The sequence below is a fragment of the Lissotriton helveticus genome, chromosome 7, assembly GCF_964261635.1.
Source record: "Lissotriton helveticus chromosome 7, aLisHel1.1, whole genome shotgun sequence".
Classification (NCBI taxonomy): domain Eukaryota; kingdom Metazoa; phylum Chordata; class Amphibia; order Caudata; family Salamandridae; genus Lissotriton; species Lissotriton helveticus.
Window position 1 is genome coordinate 75,901,188 of NC_136068.1, and position 13,063 is coordinate 75,914,250.

At 44.8% G+C, this 13,063-nt stretch overlaps 1 protein-coding gene across 3 annotated transcripts in view; it reads right to left on the reverse strand.

The window, feature by feature from the left end:
• Positions 1–13,063, reverse strand: part of LOC144768106 (tyrosine-protein phosphatase non-receptor type 6-like) — an 848,841-nt gene that overhangs the window by 650,639 nt on the left and 185,139 nt on the right. The gene's annotated exons all lie outside the window — the stretch shown is intronic.

The following is a 13,063-nucleotide window of genomic DNA, read 5'->3' on the forward strand; positions in this document are numbered from 1 at the left end:
TTGGTTCATATTGGTCATTCACGGAGCTGTTTAATACTGTACGTATTGTTTACGTTCATGTAGCCATTCTAACATTCGAGGGGTGACAGACTATTAGTTACAACACTTGGAATATTTTTCACTTTGTAAAATCGTCACTAGCATGCTCTCTTTCTCTTTCACGATGATTTGAGTTGGGTTTCTCCTCAACTTTGTGAGCGCTCTATCTCAGACTCCACATCTTTTATGATAAAATAGTTGAAACGTCATTTTGATAAAGTTCACCGTGCATTTAACACTAATTGACCGACTTTTGAGACACTGGTTTTTTTCTCTTGGTGGTTTGTCTTTTTGGTATTTTTCCCTCGGTGTTACTCCTGAGTATTTTGTGATATATTGTTGTATATATGTGAGAACACAATACAGTTTGGTATGTTGCTGTTTTTTAGATCCTGTTGAACCTACACTTCAAGAGACCATCAACCTATGAAATACTGTACCTTTGATTGCATATTATTAATCCCCTGACGAAGGGTTCATTATGTAACCCGAAATGCATTGGGACGTTGGATATTAATTTTGAATAACAATCATTGAGTTGTGGTTATTACAAACTTACATGAATTGAAAATATGATGTGATAATATTTTCATGTGTTTTTGTGCAACATTGAATACGAACGTTTACTGATGTATTTTTTTACGTTAATTGTTCATGATAAATGAGGTTATCTATTGACCAATAAATGTGTATGTTGAATACTGTTTATATATAAAAAAGGAGCTAAAACTTTATTGAGTTTCTAAAGGCTTAATGCCCAACAGCTGTGCTTCTAGCAGTCCAGGGCTTCCCTGGGCTCTTACTTACATGTCTTTTAATTAGGAGGGAGTTAGGCACACATCCCTCACTCTAGACAGCACGCTAAGATTTTTCAAAGCATATACAACCCTATCTTCACAATCGATCACGGTTGTGCAGATCCACCCTTAATATAGATTGCAGGACAGTCATTATCAGAATATTATGAATCTAGAGAAGTTCAGACAGCTACAAGTTCTGTTTAGCTCGGTTCTTTCTCCAGGGTATTGTGATTGAGGTGATGACACTAGTCATCAAAGGGGGGAACTGATAGATCGTCACGATATTCTGAAGTTTATAGGGGCGTATTATAATCACAGCTAGTCCGCACCCACATGTATTCTGCGTTAGACTAAAATAAATCATTAGAAAATGTGACATAATAATGAAATTGTATGTGTAATGTAAGAAAATGTGCTTGTGTTAAGAGAGAGGGTAAACCAACATTTGAATGTAATTGCCTATTGCAAGTGCTTTATGAATCAGTTCATATGTAATGTAATGCATTAGATTTAACTGTGCACCATAAAAATCTGCACGTGTAGAGATGCCTAAATGTGCCTTAAAGTATAGAAATGTAATGCTTATTAATGTGTATTCTTTAGAGTGTAAATGCCTAAAATGAGTATTTACATTTTGCAATGGAAAGGCCTCTTTGTGGTTTCTTATGTTAGCTGAATCGAGTAGGCCTGAAGTTGATTTTTTCCTGGGAAGGCTCTCATTTGAAGCAGTCAGCAGATTTGCGCGTGCAAGGTTGATTTGTTCACATGCTTTCTGTTGCAGGAGCAAGGACATTTTTCTTGTTCGCTAGCTGATGCTCTTTGTTTTAGGAGTTGGGTATGGAGGAGACATATTACAATGTTACACTGGAATTTGATTGGAATTTGTTAATTGGAAGCTGCCTGGAGAAGCCTGAGACCCAAGGACAACCCAGCCGTTCTTGGACGAATCACAAGATGTGGAAAATCCCCTGCAGTAGATGTCCATCCCAAAGAGGTGTTTTGGGCGTGTTCTTTGAGTTGACTGTTTTGTATTAGGGACAAAACCCAGAGGGAGGAGAGGCAGACGAGGTAGAGAGGGCAGATGAGAGCAGAGAGCCGTTAGGAGGGTAAGATAAGGGATTGATTCTTAGAATGAGTTTTAGTTTTGGCTTCTGACCCTTTCCAACGTGAGTGTACTTCTTAGGAAGTCTTCATGAGCTGACACCTTTTTCTCGATCTTGCCTGGGAGATGCTAAGTAGGGATGTCACCTTAGTGGTAGTGTAGGGATAGATTTAACGGATAAGGGCATTACGGTACATGTTTTGTGGCACTGAGCGCCAAACAATGTGGCATGTAGCCAGCCGCGGCTGCTTCCGCGAAGCAGTAGTGGCACGGGGAGAGGGAAAGAAAAAAGAAATTAAAAAAGTTGACTTACCTCTCGGACGTCCTCTCCGTCCTCCTACTGGCTTCTGTTAGAAAAGGAAGCAGGATGGGGTCCCCTAAGCCAATCACAACGCTGCAATGCAGCGTTGTGATTGGTCTGAGCACTGTGGTTTGTGCTCAGATGGGGAATGGGTGCCTGGGCATGTTGCCCTCCCAGGCTGTAATGCAGGCTGGATGGAGAACATGCAAAGTGCACATGAATGTTTGTCCTGCACCAGAGGCAGGGGCGGATTGGCACTGCGGGCATTCGGGAATCGGCCGAAGGGCCACTGTTTCAGTGCCCTCTGTGGGCCGTTTTTTTTCTCCCCTTTCCCAGTCCACAGAGAGTGCTCTCTGCTGCCTGCTCTCTGTCGACTGGGAAATGGGAGAAAAAAACGGCCCATAGCACGGAGACAGAGACAGAAATGAACGCACTTCACTGTGCAGGCCATACAGTGATTATCAGCTGTGGCCTCTACTGCACCCCCTGCCCTGCAAAGCAATCACGCTGAGGGTGGCTGGGGAGGGGGTGATTGTTTACAAGAATCGGCCTCCCTGGGGGCCAGGTGTTTCTCAGGCCTTTTGAGCCATTTTCACCATGGCCCCCCTGGGGCCCACGCCGCCTGGGAAACAGTGATAGTCTTAACACCTCGCCCACAGCCCCTCACATTCAGGGCACAGTGGGCGAGGAAGAATGGGTCTGGCTGTGGGGGCCAGGTGATGTTTTGAAAGCGCACAATCTTCACCTTAGCCCCCCCCTCCCCCGTGCAAGAAGTTTAAAAAAAAGGGTTATAGTTCTTTCTCGGTGTCATTTTAGAACTGATGCATTTTCAATATTACATTCAAGGAAGTCATGGCTGCAGCTTTTCTATTTTATGCAACTAACAACCATTGACAAAACCTATAGTTCTGGCTTGTTGTAGGTGTAACATTACTTGCTGTATTATATGTCTGAACGCAATGACAGAAGCAGCAAAATACCAGTCGGGCGGCACAGTATGCCAAGCACAGATTTGTAGCTTAGGTGTTTTAAGCTGCGCCCATAATTACATTGAACACCCCCTTTGGAGAGACCCCTCAGTTTTGTCATCCCACTTAAAGCCCTGGAAACAACACCATGTCACAGACACCTCAGGGCCTGGCACTGTGCATCATGCATGACTTCCAAGGTTTCAGATTGACTATGTGCAGGGTCATCTTGAACGCCTCCCTTTGCTTTAGGAACTACAGCGAGGGGTGAGTTCCTGATGAGTCTCTTCTGTCTGCAACGCTGCTTACAAAGGCTCAGCTCACAATTATTGGGAAAAGGTGGGTGAGAGAGTAAGTGTAGGGATGGCTGGATGGATCAGTGAAAGGGTGAATGGATGAATGAAAGGGTGAATGGATGGATGATGAGAGAGAATGGGTGGATGGATGAGTGAAATGATGGATGGATTGATTAATTGATAAGTGAAAGTGTGAATGGATGAACAGATGTGTGAAAGGGTGGCCGTAAGGATGGATGAGTGAGTGAAAGGGAGGGTACATGGGCAAAAGATTGGATAGATGAGTGAAGGAGTGAAAGGATGGATGGATGAATGGATGATTGAAAGGATGGATGAGTGATAGGGTCAATGGATGGATGCATGAGTGGATGAGTAGATGGATAGTTGGGTGGATGGAAGGAAGGATGGATGGCTAAGTGAAAGGGTCGATGGAGAGAGAAAGGGAGAATGGATGGCTGAAAGGGTGAATAGGTGGAAGGATGAGTGACTGGGTGGATGGATAAGAAAGTGAAAGGATGGCTGGATAGGTGAGAGGGCAAATGGCTAGATGGATGAGTGAAGAGATGAATTGAGTGAAAGGGTGGATGGAGAGAAAAAGTGAGGATGGATGTGTGGATGACTGAAAGGGTGAATGTGTCTAAGGGTGAGTGACTGGGTGGATGGATGAGTAAGTGAAAGGGTGGCTGGATGGGTGAAAGGGTAAATGGATGGATGAGTGAATGGATGGATGGGTGGAAGAGTGGATGAATGGGTGGATAATGGGTGGATGAGTAAAAGGGTGGATGGAGGGATGGATGAGTGAAATGATGGATGGAAGAATACATGATGGATAGGTTTGCAAATGGTTGAATATGTTTGGATCTGGATTAGCGGCATCTTATGTTTGCCACTTTACATCTCACAATGACTATCCAAGCAGATCTTACCGACCATTTCTCTCACCAAACATGCCTGCTCAGAACCATGAATTGTAAACAAAATATCAGACTGGACAACCCAGTGCTGTAACCATATATATAGATTATTATCATATGAAATATCACAAAAAGACCTGCACAGTTGATCAAAGCTGCGTGCATACCGAAAAACCGTGAAGCACACGATTGGTTCAACCTGATATAAACTTATTTTGACTAGTGCTTAAATGGTTGTCTATTTACTTACTTACATAATAATGCGCAACCTCCTCTGATGGGTCTGTAAAACGTACCTTTTGTCCAGAAGGTTTGTTCTGAATTGTAACCCTTTGTCCTGAATTTTTACACTCCCCATCCTGAATTTGCACCCATGCCAGTTGGTCACCCTAGCCTGACACTCCCATACAGAACTACAGAGTGTTCACCCTGCCTTTTCTATTTGGTTACTCTTGTAACCAGATGCACCACACTGCCAAGCTCTAACTCAAGAGGGGCCATCTAATCCCCTTGGCATCCCACTCTCCACAGGGCTGACCAAAGTAGGCTGAGTAAAGCTAGTAGCTAAGTACTCAAAGCTACATCGAGTGTGACTCAATTGTCATCCCACCGAATCCAGAAAATACTGCACTAGACTCAGTTCAGTAGGTCTTCCTCAAAGGTTTACTTGACTTGCCACATCCAGCACCCAGAAATGCAATGTGTTGCTAGCCGATCCCTTCCTCTGAAGCAAGAAGGAACCGGTAGGAACCATTTTGTTTACCATTTCTTTGCACAATTTACTGATTCATTTGTGTGCCAGTTAATAATGTAACTTTATTTTAAAGGCCTCATCCAAAATGCAGACAAGGGGCATATTTCTCTATATGCAAAACATATTAATTAGTAAGTTTTGGTTCGTTTTTGTTTGTAGTGTGTAGGTCTGACTGCACTCTATTTTAGGTCCTAGGCCAGAATGTGGCAACATGTTTGTGTGTTGATTTCAGGACATGTCTAAGACTTTATGTAATGTGATTTCTCAAAAGAGAGCTGTTTAGCCTCATTCTATGCTAGGCCTTGTTCGAGGCCTAAGCAAAATTTGCAAACTTGGCACTTCTTTCTCTGTGCAGAAGAATTAACTTTTCTAGCATGTTCAGGTTAGAATTCCTTTTTGCAGATTTTATATCATTTTCATGGTTAATTGAGTAATCCTCAGTCTCCTCATGGCCCAGACTTGAAGGCAGCAACAGATGTGAATAAAACTGTGTTTTTTGTATATAGACATCACTTGCTGGCTGTGAAATAAATGTATGACTAGATTGTACAGATACATTTTTTCAGCATTCTTTACACCCCAGACTGCCTTTTCCTCATTTGTGAATTCTTACTTTTGTTATTACATGTTCTGTTCCCAGAGATTCCAGTCTTACCCTTTCTCCTTGACTTTGTACTAGATTTCTGATTTATGTGATGATTAGCTGGTTGGGAAAGAGTATCTAACGACCTTGTGCAGGGCGTTAAGACTGCATGTAAGTATTCAGTTATCAGACCTGCAGTGCTCCTAGTCTTTACCAATGTTACTTGCTCTGTAAGCTTTAAAAGGCTTAATTTACTAAATATTTCTCTACGAATTAGACCTCAAAGAGTAACCAAATAGTGTTTCATGAAAGGGCACGCCCCTTGAATGTGGGCACGCCCCTTAACTGTAGGCCATGCCCCTTAAATGTATGCCACGCCCCTTGAACGTGGGCCACTTTTTTCGTCAGTGCCCGGGCCAAATTGTGATCCCAATCCGACCCTGACCAGAGGGCCGACAAAACATTCATGCGCACTTAGGAGGATGCCACCACCCCTCTCCGTGCAACCTAGCCCCGCGCCACAAAACGGCCCCGGCACAGAAAAATAAAAGGTTAATAACACCGCCTTATTTTCATTTTATTTTTGCTGTGCTGACAGGCAGTGGGGAGACGCTCCTCCGCCATAGCCGAGGAGCCGCCCCTGCATGTAGCATGTGGCAGTGTCATAACTTTACGATTGCTGTGTACTTGCTTGTGGCCGCTGGCTTGAGGCTTTAACTTTCATTTCAAGCAGCGCCAAGGGGGATTTCTTGATGAGATGATGCTGCAGTGTTTCTCCGTGAAGGCGACTGTGTGAACACTTTAACATTTCCAAGAGTAAGAAGAAGTGGACTAAATAAGAATGACTTATGCACTTTTATATAAAAAAAATAATAAAAAAGCACATTCACTTCCCTTTCAGGCTCACAGGGCCTCGTCTCTTCCCTCAATGGTGGTAGAGGGCACTTCCCCATTGGCTCCCGACACCTTGAGATCTAGTGACATCATGAAAGGGCCTCAATGCGACATTTATTCATTTTAAGCACATAGTTCAGTGGCACAGTTGCACAGCAAACATTTCCTGGGCCCCAATGCTAGCAAAGATGATGGCCCCTCCCCCTTTTTGTGAATAGTAAAACAATCTATAGTTGGTGTGCAGAGGGCTCCTCACAGCCTTAGGCCACGGTGCCACTGCACCTACTGTACAACAGCTAGCTATGCGCTGCACTGTCATAAGCGATCACTCAAGGGATCGGTGTCCTGGTCTCTGATTGTTCAGATCCAGTAACACAGCGACTAAAGAGGTCTGCAGGGAATGTTTGCAGGGAATGTCCGGACAGCGGCTTTGTGGGCTGTTTTTTTTTCCTGGGGGATTATATGCAATATCTGGCATGGCTGCTTGCGTTCAGTGCACTCAGTGGGCTGCGCCTCTGTCACTACTGGGTGGGTCTTAGAGAGACCCGCCTCACCAGGTGCTGAGTCCTTCCACTACAAGCAAAGCCCTGCGGCCCAGTGCTTAGTTTGAAACAAAATAAGTGCCAGGACCCTCGTCAGGAGGCCACCACGGCTTGCACCACTCTTTACCACTGACAGCGCTGCCAATGACAGTACCTACACAACTACTAACCATCACACTGCTGCAAGTGTGACATTTCAGACTGTTCGAGGCCCGCAGAGCTATAAGAATGGCTGGGGCGGATGGTATTACTTGTTTTTAATGTATGTTGAATTCATAAACAACTATTGTTCTGCTGATCTTTTAATTGCGCACACAGCGCCAACATATGGCAGCTGTCATAAGCACCAGTGTTGACAATTAAGTGCCAGTGCTGAGCACCTGAAATAACCAGCTCAAATTAAGCACTGGTTTCCCACAGAGGCCATAGTGTCGTTCAACACTTTCCAAACAGTCCAGCATGGTAGAGGATCACGCCCCCCCTGCAATGCGTCAGCGGTACAAAATGCTGTACAATCCTGGTTGGTTAGCTCAGTTGGCCAATGGGCCTGGTGATGGGGGTTGTGTGCAGTCTACAGGGAACAAGATTCAATTCAGCTAAGGTAGATCAGTGGGTTAGGTACCTTCTGCAATGGTCTCTGTGTCACCTGCAATCTATGTGTGTGTGTAAGAACGAGATCTTGACAGATGTCCAGGGGTCAAAGTACAAATCCTGGAAGGGCAGACTCAGCGTTTCCATCCAACCACCAAAGTTGATAAAATAAGTGTTATACTGCTGGCTGATGTAACTCCTATCATTCAAGAGGCAATTCCGGGGTCGGCTGTAACAAAGTATAGAATATTGACGTAAAAAATATCGGCGTCAAAAATATCGAGGCCGAAATTTCGATGTCAAGAATATCGAAGTCCTATCTACATTATGGTAAGTACAAAAATATTGAGCGAAAAAATATTGTTGTCAAAAATATCGTTTTTTTAAAATGTTAAAATCTACTGTAAAATATATGTATACTACATATACTTTAAATAAACCGTTAAAAATATGTTTAAAATTTTAATACATATAGGGGTCGATTCCGATTCGGGAAAAAACGCTCCAAATAGCCATTCGGAGCGTTTTTCCCGTACGAATCGTACCCTGCAATGTCCCGCGTAAGTACGTCGAAGTACGATTCGTACCAGGAGCCGGACTCTGTACGAATCGTACAGAGACCGTACGACTCAAATCCCCGTACGAGTCTCCGTCGGAACCCGCTGTACGCGACATCTGTACGGCTCGCGGCTGGTTTATACGACTCAGCAAGTACGATACGTGTCGGGTACGCACCATACGACCCTTTTTGAACGGGAGCTGAAAACAGCCGTAAAAGCTGAGTTCGTACCGAAACAGGTACGGAACGCCCCCCCCCTCGGGTACGGTGCGTACCCCCATGATCACAGGGGTACGCCCCGTATACCCAGCGTACATGGGGTACGGTCCGTATCCCCCATGATCGCAGGGGTACGCACTGTATACCCAGCGTACATGGGGTACGGTGCGTACCCCATGTATGCTGGGTGTACGGTCGAGTGATGACTGTGATCCTCGAAGGAATCTGTACTTTGGGTCCACTGTTTGGTCAGGGCCTCCTGAAGGGGGCGCATTCTGAGCCGACAGTGAGGGATGAGTAGTATGCAGGAAGACATCATCCCTAGAAGAGATTTGAAAATCCGTACTTTGATGGTTTGTTTTGAAGATACTGCGGTAGCTAGAGTCATCAGTTTGTGTTTTCTTTCTTGAGATGGGAAGGCTTTGGAGGAAATGGTGTTTATAGTGGCCCCCAGGAATGTTATAATCCTGGTGGGTTGTAAAGTAGATTTCTCGAAGTTGAGAGTCAAACCTAGGTTCCGGAAAATATCGAGACAGGCGTTGGAAGACAGCTGCGCGTCTGTGAGAGACGGTGCTTTCACCAGCCAGTCGTCCAGGTAGGGGAAGACCTGGTGATTTTGTTGTCTCAGGAAAGCTGCCACAGGAGCCAGGCACTTTGTAAAAATGCGTGGCGCTGATTTGAGGCCGAACGGGAGGACACAGAATTGGTAGTGGAGACCTGCTACTTCGAATCGTAGGAATTTTTTGTGTCGTTTGTGTATTGGGACATGGTAATATGCATCTTGCAGGTCCAAAGACGTCATATAGTCTCCTTCCTCTAGGGAACCTAAGATTTCCTGGATAGTCACCATTCGAAACGATTGGCTTTTCAGGAAGGCATTGAGCGCCCTGAGATCTAGAATGGGCCTCCATTTCTTCTTTTTCTGCTGGATTAAAAAGAAGCGGGAATAAAATCCCTTTCCCTTTTGAGCTGATGGGGCTCGCTCTATTGCTCCCTTTTTTATCATGGAAGAGATTTCCTTTAGTAACATACAAAGGTGTTTGTGATGATGTTTGTGAGGAGGAGTTAACGGTGGGATGGAGTTGAATTCCAAGGTGTGACCGTGTTGGATTAATTGTAGTACCCACCGATCTGTCGTAATCGATTTCCAATTGTGGAGGAAATGTGTCAATTTGCCTCCAATTTTGAGCGGACAGGACGGTGGGGGGACTGGCTGCGGGAAATGGTCATTGTCGTCCGCCAGCCGTTTTCTTTTGAGATTTGCCCCTGAAGTTCGATCTCCCGTAGGAGGTCTGACGACCTTGTTGTTGCTGTCGCTGCGGATATTGTGAGCGATTTTGATTGTATGAGTATGTGGATTTTCCTTGATAGGATCCTCTGTATGTGGATTGTCCTCTTCCTCGGTGCCCTCGAAAGGACTGGTTTCTGAATTGTAAAGTCCCGAGAGCCCTTGCAGTGTCGGTGTCTTTCTTGATCGTCTGCAAGGCTTCATCTATTTTTGCTCCAAATAGTTGTTGTCCGTCATAGGGCATATCTACAACTTTGGTTTGGACCTCTTGTCTGAAGGATGTCGCCTTGAGCCATCCTTGTCTGCGCAGAACTGCGGCGCCTGCCAGCTGTCTGAAGCCTGTCATGGCGACATCGACAGCTGAATCTATGATTTCCGATGCTGACATTTGACCTTCATGAAGGAGTGCCTGGACCTCATCCTTCAAGTTATCAGGTACATGCGTTAGATATGGAGCGATATCTTCCCATAGTTGTCTATTGTATCTGCCTAGCAGAGCAATGGCGTTGGCCACTTTGACCGTCATGGCTGACGTTGTGGAGAAGCGTTTGCCTATGCCATCCAATTTCCTGCCCTCCTTGTCTGGTGGTGCTGACAGTGGCGAGGATGGGTTTCTGGAGTTCTTCTGGGCGGCTTGAGTGACGACCAAATCTGGTTTAGGATGTGAATTAAAGCAAGTGGGTGCCGTTGACGGAGCCCTATACTTTTTATCCAGTTTAGGTACCACTATTGACACAGATGCAGTTGTTTGCATGAGCTGTAGACCCTGTTCCCAGATGTGATCTATTATGGGAATGGACCTTGCCTCTTTCTTTATAGGATCTTTAAAGTCATATAAGAAACAATCCGTTACTTTTGTTTCCATTGTCATGTGAAATCTAGTGGCCGCTCTCTCTATTAAATTGTGGAATCCGCCGATATCCACTGGTGGAGAGTCTGACGTGCTGGGTTCCGGTTTGGCCGGAGAATGAGCAACGTAATCTTCGTCATCTCTGTTTTGAGAGAGGTCATCTCTAACCTCACCTTCCTCAGGAGGTTCGTCGTCCTCATCAGAGGATTGGATGTTGTGAACCTGTTCACTATTTTGAGGAATAACCAAAGGCGTTGGTCTTGTCCTTGGTGATCTTTGCGGCATTGAAGATTCCTGAGAGTTGTCTTTTGAAGGGGTCGCTGACGATTCTGGGAATCGTTTTTTGTAGTCTGTGATCAAGAATTGAAGATCAGTGACTATCTCAGCCGGCAAGACGATCATTGGAGTGACTCGAGTATGTACTTGAGCCTGAACAGTTTCCTCTGTAAAAATAACATCATCTCCGTCATCGTCAGTACTCTGGCATTTGACATTGAGATCTGACGGACTAGTAGCTTGTTCAAATTGTTCATCATCCGATTCGTCATCTTGTAGTATGCGAGAAGGGAGCAGTGTTTGAACCCTACTGGGTGATGTTAAATCGGGCGTAATAGGGAGTTTGGTGACCTTTTTTGATGGAACTAACTCCGCTTTTTTCCATGGCGTCGACGATGTCGTCGTCGTCGACGAGGTCGTCGTTGGTGTCGTCGACGGTATCGACGTCGATCGTTTTTCAAGCGTCGACCGTTCCTTCGCCGATGAAGCGGTCGTCGACGGAGTGGGCGTCGACGGTGCGGCCGTCGACGATGCCTTCGTCGACGGTGCCTTCGTCGTCGTCGATGTGGTCGTCGACGGTACTTTCGCCGTCGTCGATGTGGCCGTCGACGGCACTTTCGTCGTCGGCGGCGTAGTAGCCGTCAGCGGTGCATTTGTCGTCGACGGTGCTCCTACCGTCGTCGGTGTTTTCGTCGACGATGCGGTTGGCGTCGACTGAATTCTCATCGACGATTTTGTCGACGTCGACAGTGATGACGACGGAGTTTTGACAAACGACTGCTGCTTTTTAATAAGTACAATCGACGATATTGGCTTACCCATCGTCGACGAGTGGGTAGTCGTCGTCGTTGAAGTCAAGGCTGACGACGCCACCGTCGTCGAGACTGTCGTCGTCGATGTGGAGACATAGTTAGTTTTTCTTGAAGAGGACGTCGTGGAAGTAGTCGACGAGGACTGCGATGGCTTTCTGAAGGTTGCAGCATCCTTCACAGACGTGTCAGATCTTGCCTCAGAAGACTTTGAAGCAGTCTTTTTGTGAGGGACGTCTGAATGGCCAGGGGAAGCCTCCCTTGGCCTTTTCAAGGACAGTTTCGAAGAAACTGAAGCCATTTCACTGCCCTCCGAGGAGAGCACCTCATCATCTCTGGTTTTGAGTCTGTTTAACCAGAGGAGCAGTCTTCCTTCTCTGTCCTTAAGTGTTTTGGTAGAGAATGTTCTACATACCCTGCAGTCTTTTGCTGTATGGTCAGGGTAGAGGCAGTAGAGGCAAGTCTCATGCTTGTCGTCGACGTGCAGTCTCTTCTTGCCACAAGAAGAACAGGCTCTAAAGAGTCCTTTTTTCTGTTGTTCAGTCATAGTTGAAGTATAATCCAAGTTTTTTGAAGAAAAGGAGAGAAATTGAAGAAACCTGAGGAGAGCTCAGGTGGGGACTCCCTAGCACAACGTGCGGTAGAAAATCTGAGAGACTGAGGCTCCTGGCAGGAAGGTTCTAGAGGGAGGTGGTAGCTGATTGGCTACCTTTAGGAATTTGGTCCTTTTTACAAAAGGACATAGATAGGCTACTAAGGCAAGGCCCTTAGGCCTATTTTTCTCTATGTATGTCTATAGGACATTACTTTTCTATTACCGGGGCTCCCATCTCGACGACGGGGAATGATTCAGGCATGTGAATCTATGAAAGACACCCATAATACTGGATAAAGTGTTGGATAGCGTAGAGGTTAAAATTACTATTCCAACTCCAGAGAGTGCAACAGCAGGGAAAGTGTTGGATAGCCAAGGTAAAAAACATTTTTTTTTAAAATAATTTAATTATTAAATAACAATAAATTACCAAAATACCAATAAATAATTACTTAAAAATTATAGCCAGTTAATAATTAACAATTAAATTGATAAATACAATTAAATACTAATTATTAATTAATTACCAAATACTAATTCAATAAAAAATAATTAATTTTCAATACCAAAAAACAATAAATATCAACAAATATTTAGCAATTAATAATTAACAATACATTATTAATAAATACCAATAAATACCAATAAATAATAATTCATCACAATTAATTACCAATTATTAA